Source organism: Falco punctatus (genome assembly GCF_963210335.1).
Source record: "Falco punctatus genome assembly, chromosome: 6".
NCBI classification, from domain to species: domain Eukaryota; kingdom Metazoa; phylum Chordata; class Aves; order Falconiformes; family Falconidae; genus Falco; species Falco punctatus.
The window spans coordinates 13,509,784-13,523,911 of record NC_137585.1 but is presented as its reverse complement, the minus strand read 5'-3'; the positions used below and the strand labels follow the sequence as shown (position 1 = coordinate 13,523,911).

Below are 14,128 nucleotides of genomic sequence, written 5' to 3'. Positions count from 1 at the left end.
TCTAGCTGGATAGCAAGGGCAGTCTAGAGAAAGGTTGTAAATGTCTAGATTAGAGGAAAACAGATTTTTGTTTTGAGAGTATAAATAGGGAAAGGTAGTACAGGTCTGTTTAGTCAGTGTTATATGTCTCTGAAGCAAGGAGGACAATTGTGTGATTGCTTTTCAAAGCTCCATGTGAGCAGGTGATGACAGGCATGGTATAGATGTGCAAGCTGATAACTTAATAGCAACAAGTAATTGCATACATTTTTGTATTATGATAATAATGTAGAGATACTGACTATACACACCTAGGTCCCTTTATAGATGATTAATTCAGTGAAGCAACTGGGATTGCTAACAGGTGTAAAGGTAAGAGTTGTGTTTGCAGAATGCGTCCATACGAAGTGGGTTCAGAGAAAACATCTGACTTGCATAGTCATTACAACCCTATGTTATCTTTTTATAATGATTAAATTGTTGTAATTGACATTGCAAACTCTTCTTCATAATTAAGTATTTTAAACAAAACCAAAAAAGCAGAGGTATCTCCTAAGAGTATATATTTAATGGCTATGTCACTAATATGTGAAAAATCACTCTTGTTAAGTGTTATACCACATGTGACTGTCTGAAAAGCAAATAGAAGGAAACAGCAAAGTCACTCAATATTATTTTAATTCATGAACTACACGGTATATCAGCTTCCAGGTATTTCTTCAAGTTCATATTTCCTTATGTGTGCGTTCCTGTGGTTTTGTCAGTGTGATCTTAGACAGTATTGATGTACTATTTTTGGATTTTGCTACCAAACTGCTTCTTTGACTTAGTGCGATTTGCTTGATCTAAGTGAACCTCAGATAACTCATCTGCAAAATTGGTATCAAATCCCAGAGCACCAGGTTTTACTACATATAATACAGATATAACACATGGGACTGGTGGATGATCTTGTAGCATTATTAGTACTTTTAATTTCAGTATTTCATCTTCACTGGCTGTTTTTTTTAGCATCAGTTCTCCAATGCATGTAGTTGCTAGCAGCAGCATCGCAAAATGTAAAGTCAGTGGTGAAAACTCTTGGTTTTCTTCCAGGTGTTTTTGAACCTTGAGTCATGTCATTGGCCTTCAGAAACGTCCTCAGTCTCTCTTTGAAGCTACATTTTTCTCTGTAAGAACAGGAAAGTGCTGTCAGAATCTCCTAACGTAGGTTTAGGAAAGTTTCGCTTCAACTTTGAAGAGTGATATTTTCCTATAAGAAAATTAATTTTATCTAAATAATTTTAACTATTAAACCTTTTGAAAATAAGTACGTTTGAGATTAAAAAGTGTTTAACTACATAGTTATGCAGTTTGTTCAGAAGAGTTAACATTATTGAGACAGGAGAAATGAGCCTTACAGAAATTTTATTGACAATAGGAACAGTGGTGCCTGAGAACATACTAGAACCTGAAATTAAGCAGTAATTCTGTACCCAAAGGTGATGGTCAAATCAAACATCCAGTAGTTTAGATATGAATTACTGGCCTTGCTTAATGTTCTAAAAACTCATGGGTACAATAGGCTTAACTTCGAATTTCAGGTTGTGATGGTTCCAATACTTCTAATTCAAAATAACTAAAATCTGAAAGTCAGATTTTCTTCTTAGACATTTCAAACTATGGTTTGAATAACTATGAGTAACAAGCTACTTTAGAAAGGAAGATGTTTTTCCTTCTTTGGGGAAAAGGTTACACTTAATACTCATTGCAAAACTTTCATGTTCATACCACAACCCCAGTACACTATTTTCCTAAACAAATGACAGTTACAGTATAACAAAGCTACTTAGAAGTGTTGCTGTATTCGAGAGATGCAGATTTTAATTTGTTTTGGTTTTCACAGAAGGAATACTTCTATTCCACAAATTTTGCATAATTTTAGGACTTGAAAAACTTGAGATCAGTATATTATCACAGTCAGTATTTCTAGAGGATGATGGCATTTTAAAAGGAACTTTTCCTAACTGGAAAGCTTTGCAAAACTCTTCAAAATCCTATTCTGCTCATTCCAAAACACTCTGTATTGAGTACAGGAGGAATTAGTATCAAGATACTAATAGAGAATGTGATACAGGATTATTCCAATTAATGGTGTTAACTACTACTTTTATTCCTGTTTGCTGCATTTTGTAACCAAGGCAGTGGTTTCAGAAAGTGCAGGAGTTTCAGTTACTTTTTTTGAATATTGATTCTGCATTGAGTGGTAACAGTGATGTCTGGGTGCTGTTAGGCCGATGGTGATGTTTGGATGCCTTTGTTTCAAAATTACAGCTTTGCAGCTATTGGGCAACCAAGACGTGAACAGCTCCTACTGCAAAATGAAGGCTAGGTAGCAGTGGTTAGTTCAATGTCAGCTGTAACATCTAAATGCAATGAAGACACTTGAGGAGGAAGAAAATTAAAAATTAAGACAAGATGATTATTTAGTTGGCAGCCTTTGTGTGTGTTAGAAGTTCCTGAACTTGTGGTCTGAAAGTTTGGTTCCCTTGATAACGTTCAAAAACATGAACTGACTTTTTTCTTTCTTTTTTTTTTTTCTGGAGGCAGGGCATGTATTGGACCTAAGTAGCATATATTGAACAGTAATGTGGGGAGGGAAGAGGGTTTCAGATGTGAATTAAGCCTGAGTTATAATGACTCATAACTGACAACAAAACACCCAAGAAGAGACATGAGACAGGATGAGATTAAATGAGACAAGCCATGAAAGAAGGGGCAGATTTATGAGTTATTGGCCTACAGATGGAATGTGAAGATATGTAAGTGGAGAATGAGATCATCATGAAGAAGTATGCAAGGGAAAAGGAGGGGGTTCACAGGACAGATCCCAGTAGCCTCTTGCAGATAGTGGGAGGATTGATTTAAGCCAAAGGAAAATTAGTATTCAAAATGATACAAAGATGGGTTAGATCCCAAACCTCAGAGCACCTTTTGTCTCACTACACTTCAAAAAACAAGAACCAACAGTTCGGATGACCCTGAGCCTCCAGCTGTATGTGAAGACCGTGTATCTCGATGGTAATCACACCTAGCTAAAATCACGTAAACATGCTTTCAATTTTGGTAATGCAAGGCAATTTTCAGTAAAGAAACTGTTGCATTGCTTAAAATAAAGACTGGAGGCAAAATTCTCACCTTCAATCTAAACAATGCAGTAGTTTTCTTAAAATGTTGAAATTTGCCTTTCATTCCTGAAACTGAAAGCATGTTTCCAAGTAACTATGTCCTTTGTGGTACACTGCAGCCAAAGCATTTCTTATGGATTGTAAGTGGTGGAATTGATCGCCAAGTCTGTTTGAATGAAATTTCAGTTGGCACAATTATAATCCATTTCAAGATTCAGCATCTTAAGATTTCCACCTAAAAGATTAAAATAAATACTTGGCTGCTCACAAAGTATTAAGTGGCACATAGAGATCTGTGAAGTTTCTGTGTTACTTTGGTTGTGTCCCCCGCCCCTTTTCTAATTTTGTTTTCATATCCTGTAAAGAGTGATTAGGAGGATCTGTTCAGAGAAGTGCACAGAAGTCTGTTATTTAGCTGAATCTGCAGAATCAGTTGGCAGTCTCATGAGAAAAACTTTTCTGGTGGAATTTCTTCTTACATCTGATTCTGATAGGAATAGATATGAATTGGGAAGAGGCAAAAGAGTGTTTCTCACAGATTAAATCATTTTTGCTCCTTGTCTTAGCTAAGAATAGTAGGGGACATCTGTGCTGCTGGTGAGATTGAATTAAGTCATTAAATTTGGTAACTGATGGGTAGAACTTGAGGTAATCAGTAAAGCAGGTTTGATTTTGTTGCGTGTCATTAACTTTTTGTTTGAAATTTAATTTTGACTATGAAAGTGAACTACATTAAAAATTCATGAAAGTTCTATTATTCTAAAACTGTATCTGGAGCTATTAATTTTGGGTGGAACTGAAAAAAATGGGTAGGTTTTTTTCCTTAAAACAAGAAAATTAAAAAATACTGAAACATTTTTGCATAATTCGAGCCAGTAGGCTGAAACAGGATTTGGTGAAGCCTCAGTCTGTAATATTTTGCATATTGTTTAAGTATTGCTGATCATTCACTCAATAACAGTGTGCAAAAGGAAAAGGAGTTCTGTTTAGGAAGGGCTGGAACATATGAGCATAAGAATGAGCACGTGAGCTTAGTGCCGGGACTCGTCCAGCAGCGGGTGGATTGTCCAGCCGCTTGGACTGTCACCTGTCCTCAGCTCTGGCCAAAACCAAATGCCTAAGGAAGTGTGTAAGAACAAGGAAATTGTATATCATATTCCAACTAAGTAATCTCTTGGTGTTCAGCCATCCCAGAGATATATGCAGCCAGGCATAGTTTCTTTCTGTTTAGTAACTGGAGCAGATTTCTGTTCTGTATACTTGTGTGATCTCCCTCCGAGTCCTGCAAACCGCGTTACTCAGTAGCAGAGTCCCATAGCTTAACACACGTGTTATGAAGAGTGACTTCGTTTTTGTTTGTTTTGAAACTGCCTCCTGCTAGTTCGAGATGGAAGGATGCTTTATGGAATCTGACAGCAAAGCTGGTAAAGGATTATTGAGATTATACTATTGAATATTTTTACAAGTTAGTGTGGTGAGTAGAACCCACTCAGGTAATCCAGGACAGGGTATCATTGTAAATGAAAAAACTACTAACCTAAAAGGTCTGCGCTTCAGGAGAAATACTGTCTTCGCAGCAGTGTGGTATTTGGTAACAGCAGAAAACCTCATCATAGGCTCCAATTAAAGGAAGCATTTAAGCATATGTTTAACTCCACTTCTGTGCTTCAGACTAAGTATATGCGATACCAAATTGGGGTGTTATTCTTGAGGTACCTCTCTAGTTCCAAAATTTAATGCTGCTGGAACGTGTATATTTATTTAAAAAAAAAAAATTGCTTGATAAACACCATATGCTTTTGACTTCACTATCATGTGACGTGTTGGATGTCCTTCATTTTATGTAGAGCACTTCTCCTAACTGGAATCTTACTGAGGCGAATGGTAGAGAGGAGTGGGAAGAGGAGAGTAAAGGTGCATGAGGAGCCCTGCTGTTTAAAGAACGTAGGAAGTACAGAAGTCATCAGTTATACAGTGAGACACAAGATCTCCTTAGAATGGGCTAATAAATGCTTAAACACCACTTAAATAGACAAAGGAGATCAGAAAGACTTTAAGAGTTAAATTGTCAAACTTTCCACCTTCGGAGAGTTTGATGGTACCTTTTCTTTCGTGGTAGAACCAGTGTTTTATAAACACACCTGTGGTTAATGAGTTAGGACATTTGCCAGAAGTCACAAGGTGTGCTTAAGATTAGAATTATTGAACTTTTCTGGACATAACAATAGAACACAAAGGATGTATTACAGGTCCCATGTAGCCTCTGCCCATCACCGAACTCTCAGGTTATGGAATGAAAAGAGTGAGCAGATTTATTGATCCTTCAGGATGGGCGTAGTGCAGAGTTAGAAATGAGCAAGTTGCAACTGCCTGAGCTGCTCTTTGTCCTCAGACACGGTCACCCCTTTGTAGCATCTTATGTTAAACAAAAAGAAGAGCCTTCTGCTGTCTTTGTAAAACACATTAAGAGCTTCAAATGGAAAGCAATAGAAAGAGCAAAATATTAAAATTACTATTAACTCACCAAGTTTTGCAGACTGCTAAGGTTACTCCTGCAAAAGCAAATTACCAGCCGAACATACAAAATCATGATATTGAGAGAATGACTTTAACTGAATCACTGTACCGTCTTGCTGCCTGTGGGAGTTTTTCCTTACTAGATTCCACTTTGAGAAGGTTTCTTAACGCAAACAGACTTTGCCCATCTTAATCCACTGAAACTGAGCTGTCTTAAATGTAAGATCTTTTTGGCAAAATACTATGGTAAATATAATATATGACATTATATTATGTAACAGTGGTATTCTTAAATTAATCTTACAGTGGAGTTCCAGGTTAAAACTAAAGAAAAGCTGTGTATAGTACAATATTTGATCATATACATCCTAAATCCCTTTTATGCAAAGATAAAGTTTGGGAGAAGACAAGTACCTTTTTTTTTTTTTTTTTCATTTCTTTCTTTCTTTTCATGTGACATCCTGGGACACTGAAAGATTAAAGCCAGAATGTCAAAAATTGTGAAGTCCTGTTTAGGTAGCAAAACAGAAGTCTCAGCTCTATTGACCCTGGGCTATTGCAAATATCTGATTGTAAGAATTGAAGCAGGAACTAGCTGATGCTGAGCTGACTTGAGAATGTGACATCAGTGGTGGGCTTTTAGAGCTGGAAAATAGAGAAGCTGTTTCGAAAATCCATTTTGGTGCAGGAAATAAATCTGGCTGCTCATGTTTAATCCAGTGTTTTAAACAAATCAAGTTTCTGGGGTTTGGTAGGTTTTTTTAAGAGACAGACAGTAAAGGGGAAAGAAACAGAAGGAATAAAAAGCCGTCATTACACTGGAGAGGAATAAAGACAACAGGAGAGAAGGTGTAGGTAAGAAAATGCCATGGACAGTACATTGCTGGCAGTGAAAGATGGAACCCATCAAAAGAAATGTCAGATCTGAGATGCCAGAAGGGGTAAAAAACAGGAATTATTTTTCCCACAGTGTGTTCCAGTTGAGCAGAAATCAGAAGAAACTGTGAGGCCCAGTACAATCAGAAATGTATTGGGTTGGATATTGATGGGTACTGCCCGTCAAGACATCACAAAAGGACACTGTGAAACCCACCATTATGGGATCGGTGTGGGTCAGCAGTGACTGGCTTTGTTATATTAGGAAGACTGCTAATAGCTGTATTTTTCAGGTAAGGTAGGAAATAAGTTTATTTCTAAATCAAATTGGCAGAATACTATTTATAATCAAAATAAATGCAGCCTAAACAAAAAATCTCAAGTGTAAACTTTTACAATCAGTGACTTTATACACCTTCCAGAGGGGGTAATATGTCTCGTGTATACTCAAGGTTTGTACTGATACAATAGAAGTACCTTAGAATTCTGTCTGTTCATTTTCTTTTGAAGCTGTTTGCTGCATTTCAGACAGGTTAAAATGGAGTGTTTTTCTGACTCTTGGGACTAACACTCAGCTTCCCTATTATGTCTTATTAAAGGGTCTGTCAAGTTTGAAAATCAGTAATGTTAGAATAAAAACAGTGGCTAGAGAGAAAGGCACAATATGCTTAGGTTTTCCAGCCTGTTAGTAAGTGAGGTGTAGGAGGGAAGGCAGTGTTTGCTACAAGACTGAAGGCTACTTTAGGTTCCTTCTTTAACTGAAAAGTGGAAAAAGGCGTTTATTTTTTTAGAGAACAGCATGTGTTTGTATGTACTCAAAATACTGATTGATTTGCTGATATTATTGACAGACATGGCATGCATTTCAAGTCCTTGAACAACAATTTGCAGTAATTCTGTTTTCCTTTGTGGAGACAATTAAGCCACAGAACAGCTGTCTGGCAAACAGTGCTCTACTACCTGGTCCCAGCAGAGCAGAGGCAAGGCAGGCTTACTTTGGCCAAGCGGTTGCAGTTACTAGATGGCAGAACTGGGGTGAGAATCAAGTCTTAACCAACCCTTTTATGATAAAGTGATGTATGTTGTGGCTGGGGAGGATGGACTCGTAGTGGTTATACCTAACAACATCTCATGCAGTGTGCTACGCAAATGCAGAATAGGGTGGCATTTTATGTGTAGAGAAAAAAGATACAACTGTGCTAAATGCTCTACAAGCACATAATAAGGGGAATCCTCATCTCGGTGCTACTCACTCCGTCTAAAAGAGGCAGAAGTCTCCTGTACATTTCTTCTAAACAGTAAAACAAGGTAAGCTGTGTCTCAACTGAGCAAGATTTAAGCATGCGTCTTCATTTTCTTCTTGAATCAAGACCATGTATTAGTTAAAGAGGACACCTTTCAATTATAGGTGTACTTTAATGCCATTTCTCAAAATGTGATGTACATCGCATTATTTCACAGAATCACAGGATCATTTAGGTTGAAAGTACAAGCTTCCTAAAACCTCATATGGTTTGTACAGTATCCTTCTTCTCTATAAATACATAATTTATGACCTTTGTACTCTAGAAGGCTAGTAAAGACCCTGGCAGGACATCACACAACCTCTTAATATAACTTCCCAGCTATTTGTGGAACTCTGCCTCTGTGTCACTGAGAAACAAAGTTGGAGGTGACAGTTCAGATTTTGCATCCTCCTTCCGGAAGCCTTTTCAATCACGCAGCCAGTTATGTATCTTACTGTGTGTTTATAGCTTAAGGAATCATTTGCAGTTGAAAATAGTCCTGGGCACAGTGAAGATGGACATAAGAGTGCAGGCAAAGGTACAGACAGCTCTGTTACTGCTTTAAGGTACTGAAATTAAATGTATGTTTAATAGGTTTCTGTTTCAGTGAAAAATACAATAATAAATGTGATTATGTACAGTTCAGTAAAGATGCAATTTAAAATGTTAAAATATTTATGTGAAATCTCAAATGATATCCTAAGTAGGTGTTATATTAAAATTGCATATTAAAACAAAACACAGATTTCCCTTCCCTACTTAGTGTCAGTTACTTCATTTCGATTACTGGAAATATTTTTCAGTTATTTTTCAGTTTGCTGATTTTTCTTTAGTTAGATAAGCAAGCTTCCAAGTTCTAGTACCTTCATTGCTTAAACTTCTTTCTGCCTTGGTAATTAAAATGAAAAAAAAAAAATCAATGTTCAAAATGCAGGCATACTGTTTTCACATAGCCATACTGTTTTCAGATGTTCATACATGTTGCACTGTTCTGGAGTAACATGTTAATATTGGAAGAAAATATGCATCCAACTGTAGGAAGGCTTCCTTAAGTCTTTTTGTTGGGCATCAAGGCAGAAGTAAGTTGCTTAACCTGGGAATATGAAGTCAACAATCCTGAGTGTCCTATCGCACTTGCCAGTGGGTTGGCTTTTGTGTAAAGGAGCAGTTTTCAGATTTTATAGGTTTGTGATTGCGAAACAAATTCCAAAAGAAGAGTGGATATTTAGATCTGCTTAGGTCTTTAGAAAGATCGGGCTTCTGTCCAGCATGTATGGACTTGCTCTCTGAGCCCCCTGCCATAGAGTTCATTTCTGTGCCCTCCTTGGGCCACCCAGCGCAGGTTGTGAGCTGCTGATCTCAAGCCACCCAGCTTTTGAAGCGGAGTGCTGAGCATCTGCAACCTTTGGGAGAAACAGAGGCGAGGAGGAATGTGGTTTTCTAGGCTCATACATACAGACCAGCACGTAGGCCACCACAGCTAGCTTTTCTTGGCGGTAGAAGTGGAAACTGGATTTGGGCAACAAATACAGTTATTGCAAGGACATTTGTTTTTCGCTTAACTAGGCTTCGGTGTTTTTTTGGTAACTGGTCAGCATAGGCTTCTCCGAGATGTGGAGAACTGCTCACACGCATAATTTTAGTCGTATGCCAGACCTTTTCAGGTCATTCCCAAATTGTGTTACTGGTGAAAAGTACAAAGTGCATTGCATTTGTCACACACATTATGCTTCTTCAGGGCAGGAGTACAATTTAGAAGTAGAGATGAGAATACAAGTTTTATTTGCTTTGTGCTACTGCAGTGACACTTGCTAAAATGATACTGGTTCAAGTGCATGTGGTAAAGCAGCCACTTAATTCAATGCAGGATTCTGGAAAATACAGCAATATTTCAGGTGAAAGTAGCGTATACCACTAGCTTATAAAAAGCAGAGATGGTGATCTTTTTGTAAACTGACTTTTCCTGGGTTTTAGATAGAATTTCTGTTTTTGAAGGTTATACCTGCATTAGTGGTACATGCTAGTCAGTGCATCATTTAGTTCACATATTTCATCTGCATCATAGGAGATATGGGTCTGTTAGTGTCAAGTAAATGTCTGTTCTGAAGATGTTTTTATCAGCAATTAGAAAAAATTGAAATTAAAGATTTCCTCAAACTTTGTGGTTCATCCACTGTTTTGCTATTGAATTAATGAATGCTTGGTGCAAAACTGTAACTGCAAAGTTAGATGCTATTGAAAGGGAAACTCAGGTATGTTTTATGGAGTTCTTTTTTCTTGCTTCCTTGTGATTACACAAACACTGTTATTTTGGGGAGAATGAGAGAAGGTTCTAAAGGGCAACTGTCAGAACCAGGACAGAGACTTGGTCTTTGTGACTTCTCTTGACTTTCCTCCTTCCCTGCTGCTGGAGCTAAAAATGGTTTGCAGCATTTTGAAGTCCCAGAGCTTGTAGTCTCAGTTATGTGGGTATATTCTGTGAGAATTAATAGTGCCGGTGGAATTCAGAGTTGATAAATGCTACTATTCTTTTACAATTATATATTGAATGTTACCTGTATTACCCTCTCAGGAAAACACACTGCACTTCCAGGGAAGAAACACATAACATGACATGAAGAAAATGAGAACATATTTAAATAGAATGTCTCCAGGATAGTCTAGGGAGAGATTAAACTGGAATTCAGCTGAAGTCTTTTGTAGGTACATGCACTAGTGAAGAATTAACAAAATGGGAGAGCTGAAGGGATATGCTTAGCTTGCCATTATTCCTCCAGCTGGTAAAATCTGGTACATCATTTCTAACATAATGTCGTTTGAATATTGTGCTCTGTTTTGGTTTGCTTTTAGTTTCTTTGAGGAAATAGTTCCAAAGCTTCGATTCTTTTCCTGCTGTTGTAGGACAGGGTTTCTTACAGCAACATCTAACTGGTTGACTTACGATAGGAAAAAGTGCTGTGAAATACAGTGTATAAATAAACAAAAACAGAAAAGCTTTTTATGTGTTTGTTCCCCACTAACTTCTTTCTGTGATTGTAATCTCAGTGATATTTATAACTGTATGAAAACAGTGTCTATCTGCACAAATACTGAGAAGACATGCCTGATTTAGTTATGCATATGAAGAAAGGGAACTGCATAAACTATTTTTCATTGCTCTTGTTAATTCTTGATTGAAATCCATTGAGCACTGTTGTTTTTTTGCTGGTAATGCACAGACAAAAAGAGCAGACTGTCACCAAAGGCAGTTCCTTAATTCATGTTTCAGAGGATAAAAATGTAGAACATATGATCTTTTTTATGGATATATATGTGCATAGTTAAATGTACAACAGTTATAATGGATAGCAATATAGTAAAGCTCTGGACTGAGTAAAGCAGAAAGAAATCTCTAGTGGCATTGCAATACATAGATTGTGGTTACAGTTAGAGAAAACCTTGTTTAATCTGTGAAATTAGCACTTGCTGTGGGTAGGCATGCAAAATACGGCTGGCACTGCCTTTTCTCAGGGAGGCAAGAAGTTGTGGTACTTAATGTGCTGTGGGACACATACGTCATGTGAAGGAGATAACTAGAACGTAGCTGGCTTTGAGAGTTTGAACCAAAGGCAAGGTGGTTTATGTGCAAAGGATCAGGCTCATATTGGATTCTCAATACTAGTGCATAAAACTTTCATTTCCTTATAGAAGCAGAGCAGTTTGAAGTTATAGGTTTGATGGTGGAAGCTGAGTATTGGTTTTCTCTTTGATTTATTATTTATAATTTAAGAAGTTTTTATTTTATTCTACATTATCTTTAAAAAATAGTATTTATTATTTAAAATATGATGTTTGGAACACAGATTTACACAAATATGTATATACTCATTGTAGAAAAAAATATGAAGAAAATAGATTAGTTTTTGATCACTTTGACATTGTATGTGTAAGAAGACAGTCTGTTCTTGGGAGCCTAATTGGTACTGATGATCATAAAAATAATTTTGGGGAGGGAAAGAATGTATCTGAAGCAGTTTCTGGAAAATGTCATTAGCAAGATGAATTACTGCTCCTCCCTTAAAAATAAAATCACAGTAAAGCACCCTACAGAGAGTTTTGCTCTTTCTAGCCGAACTGTAACTGTTTATAGGCAACTGTCAGAGTCCAGGCGAGGAATATACTAATCTCTCTCTGCATGAGGGCAAGCCTAGTTAGGCACACACACAACTTTGTATGATTCTTTAATTCATATGTGCATTTTCAGTGCAGCGCTTTGAGGAATAACGAATGTTGTGCCTATTCAGTACCTGCAGCAGCAGGTGCGTAATGAAAACGGTATCATGAATTATGCCTTAGAACTCAGCTTCCCAGTTTGCTTCCTTTGACTTGAAGGACACAACCAGGCTAATGGTGAATGCTTTTAATACATTTTAAGCTGTATCAGAATTTTTTTTTTTTGTGGTGTTTTGGTGAATGATTATGGCAGAGTATTTTGTTGATATTACTTCATGTCTTTAGGAAAGCAGAAATATGAAAGAAGTTATATTTTGTTGCTGTAGTTTATTTAAATATTTTTCTCCAAGATAGCAAACCCTATCAAAACTTCTTTTTATTCAGCTATACCTTGGGAAAGGTGAAAGAATCAGCAGCTACCACTGGCTGATGATACGTTAAAAAGCTGGTACTTCCTTACCAAAATGGCAGATACATCACTACTTGGAATTAGTAAGTTGTGAAATTTTAAAAGCAGTAAAACACAAATCATATTCCATCATGGGTGCACTTTCCTTCTTGGTGAAAAGATATTTTGCCAATGACATTTACCAGCTTTTTCACTGTTGGGTATGCTGCTGCTTGTGTCAGCAGCAGATTTTTGCATAGTTCTCACACAGGAAGAATGAGGAAACCATTTCTGCATAATGACTCTGAAGTGAGAGTTCAGCCACTGAAAAGGGAAGGTATTGTGTCCTGAATGTAACTTAATCTGTACAGAAGATGGTTAGAATTTTGGCACCAGGTCTTCCTTAAAGCAAGGTTTCTGGATGTTTTTTTCTTAGCAGGTTTACAGACCTGAGGATGACGGAAAAGTCCATAATTGTACTGACTCCTACATAATAAGAGGGATCCTAGTTTCTTGAGGCTAAAACTACCTTCTCAACAAGTTTCTAACAGAGGAATATGATGTATTTTTGCTTTTGGTTCCAGGATGCTTGGAGTAATTACAAACATAGCAGACATTATTATCTCCATGGTTGGTTTTGCAGCTTGGTGAGGTAATGTTAAATGCACTGAATAGCTTTGGTACAACCAGAACAGTCCTGAGGGGCAATTTGGGATTGTTCCTGGGTAACAAAGCACAGTGTAAATGGTAGAAGGTTTTTTTTCTACCAGTTAGTTTCTCACATTCAATGCAACAGGATTTCTTTGCTTCACATACTTTTGCTGGATCTTATGGCAACTAAGAAAACAGTTAGTGATGAAAACCAGAAGGTATAAGTTACATAACTGTTGCAGAGATCATCAGAATACTGTATTCTTTTTATACAGTCAGACGTTGCCATGCAGTGATGGAGATCCAGTATTCCATTGTCAACTCCTATAGACTCTTTATTGATTTTTATAAAAATAGTGATCAGATTATTAATGCATAAAATCAAGGCTGTGGAGCTTAATTAGATTTATACTTTGGGTTGTTGCATTGCATGCTCATGAGATTTAGCTACAAAAAACTAAAGCTTTTAGCTTTTATTAAAGTATTCCAGTCAGTATGCAAGTGCATGAGCCATGCTGTTCATAAATACAAATGTGGCCTTCTTTCATAAGGGAGAGTTTTTGAAATGGTTGCAGTGAAAATCTGAGGCTCAGAAAATTTTCCAGTTTGTTTAAGCAATGCTCATATTTTCAACAGCATGCCACTGAAAACAGACCTAACAAGAAATTAAGTGAGCTTCAGACTTACTCTTGGACATCAGTTGAATGATAAGTGTTAGGGGTACGAAGCTTTTGTAGATGAGACCTCATTTTAAAATTGCCTTCACTTAGATCCATCTTGTGCGGAATCATTTGGTACTGGCTTCTGATGAGTTGGGGATATTGTCTTTGACAGCTCAGTGGGATTTTCAGATGTCAGTACTCAAGTCTGACAGTGCTTGTATTCCTTGAGGCATGGAGAACAAAAGTAATTCTGAAAAAAATTATTTTCTTTATTTCAGGTTCACTGATAACATGCAAACCAGAGTCTGCTTACCGTTGTCTGTTCCAGATACGATGTCAGAGCAAGAAGGGAGACTTAGAAGTAGTGTGACTCAAAAAAGAAGTATTTTG

At 37.1% G+C, this 14,128-nt stretch overlaps 1 long non-coding RNA gene across 1 annotated transcript in view; it reads left to right on the top strand.

Annotated features, from left to right (window-relative positions):
* Nucleotides 1–14,128, top strand: part of LOC308066284 — a 128,433-nt gene that overhangs the window by 71,599 nt on the left and 42,706 nt on the right. Inside the window, exon 2 of the long non-coding RNA XR_013929117.1 lies at nt 1–14,128. This exon is cut by the window's left edge and continues 44,754 nt beyond it. This is a non-coding gene — a long non-coding RNA (uncharacterized lncRNA).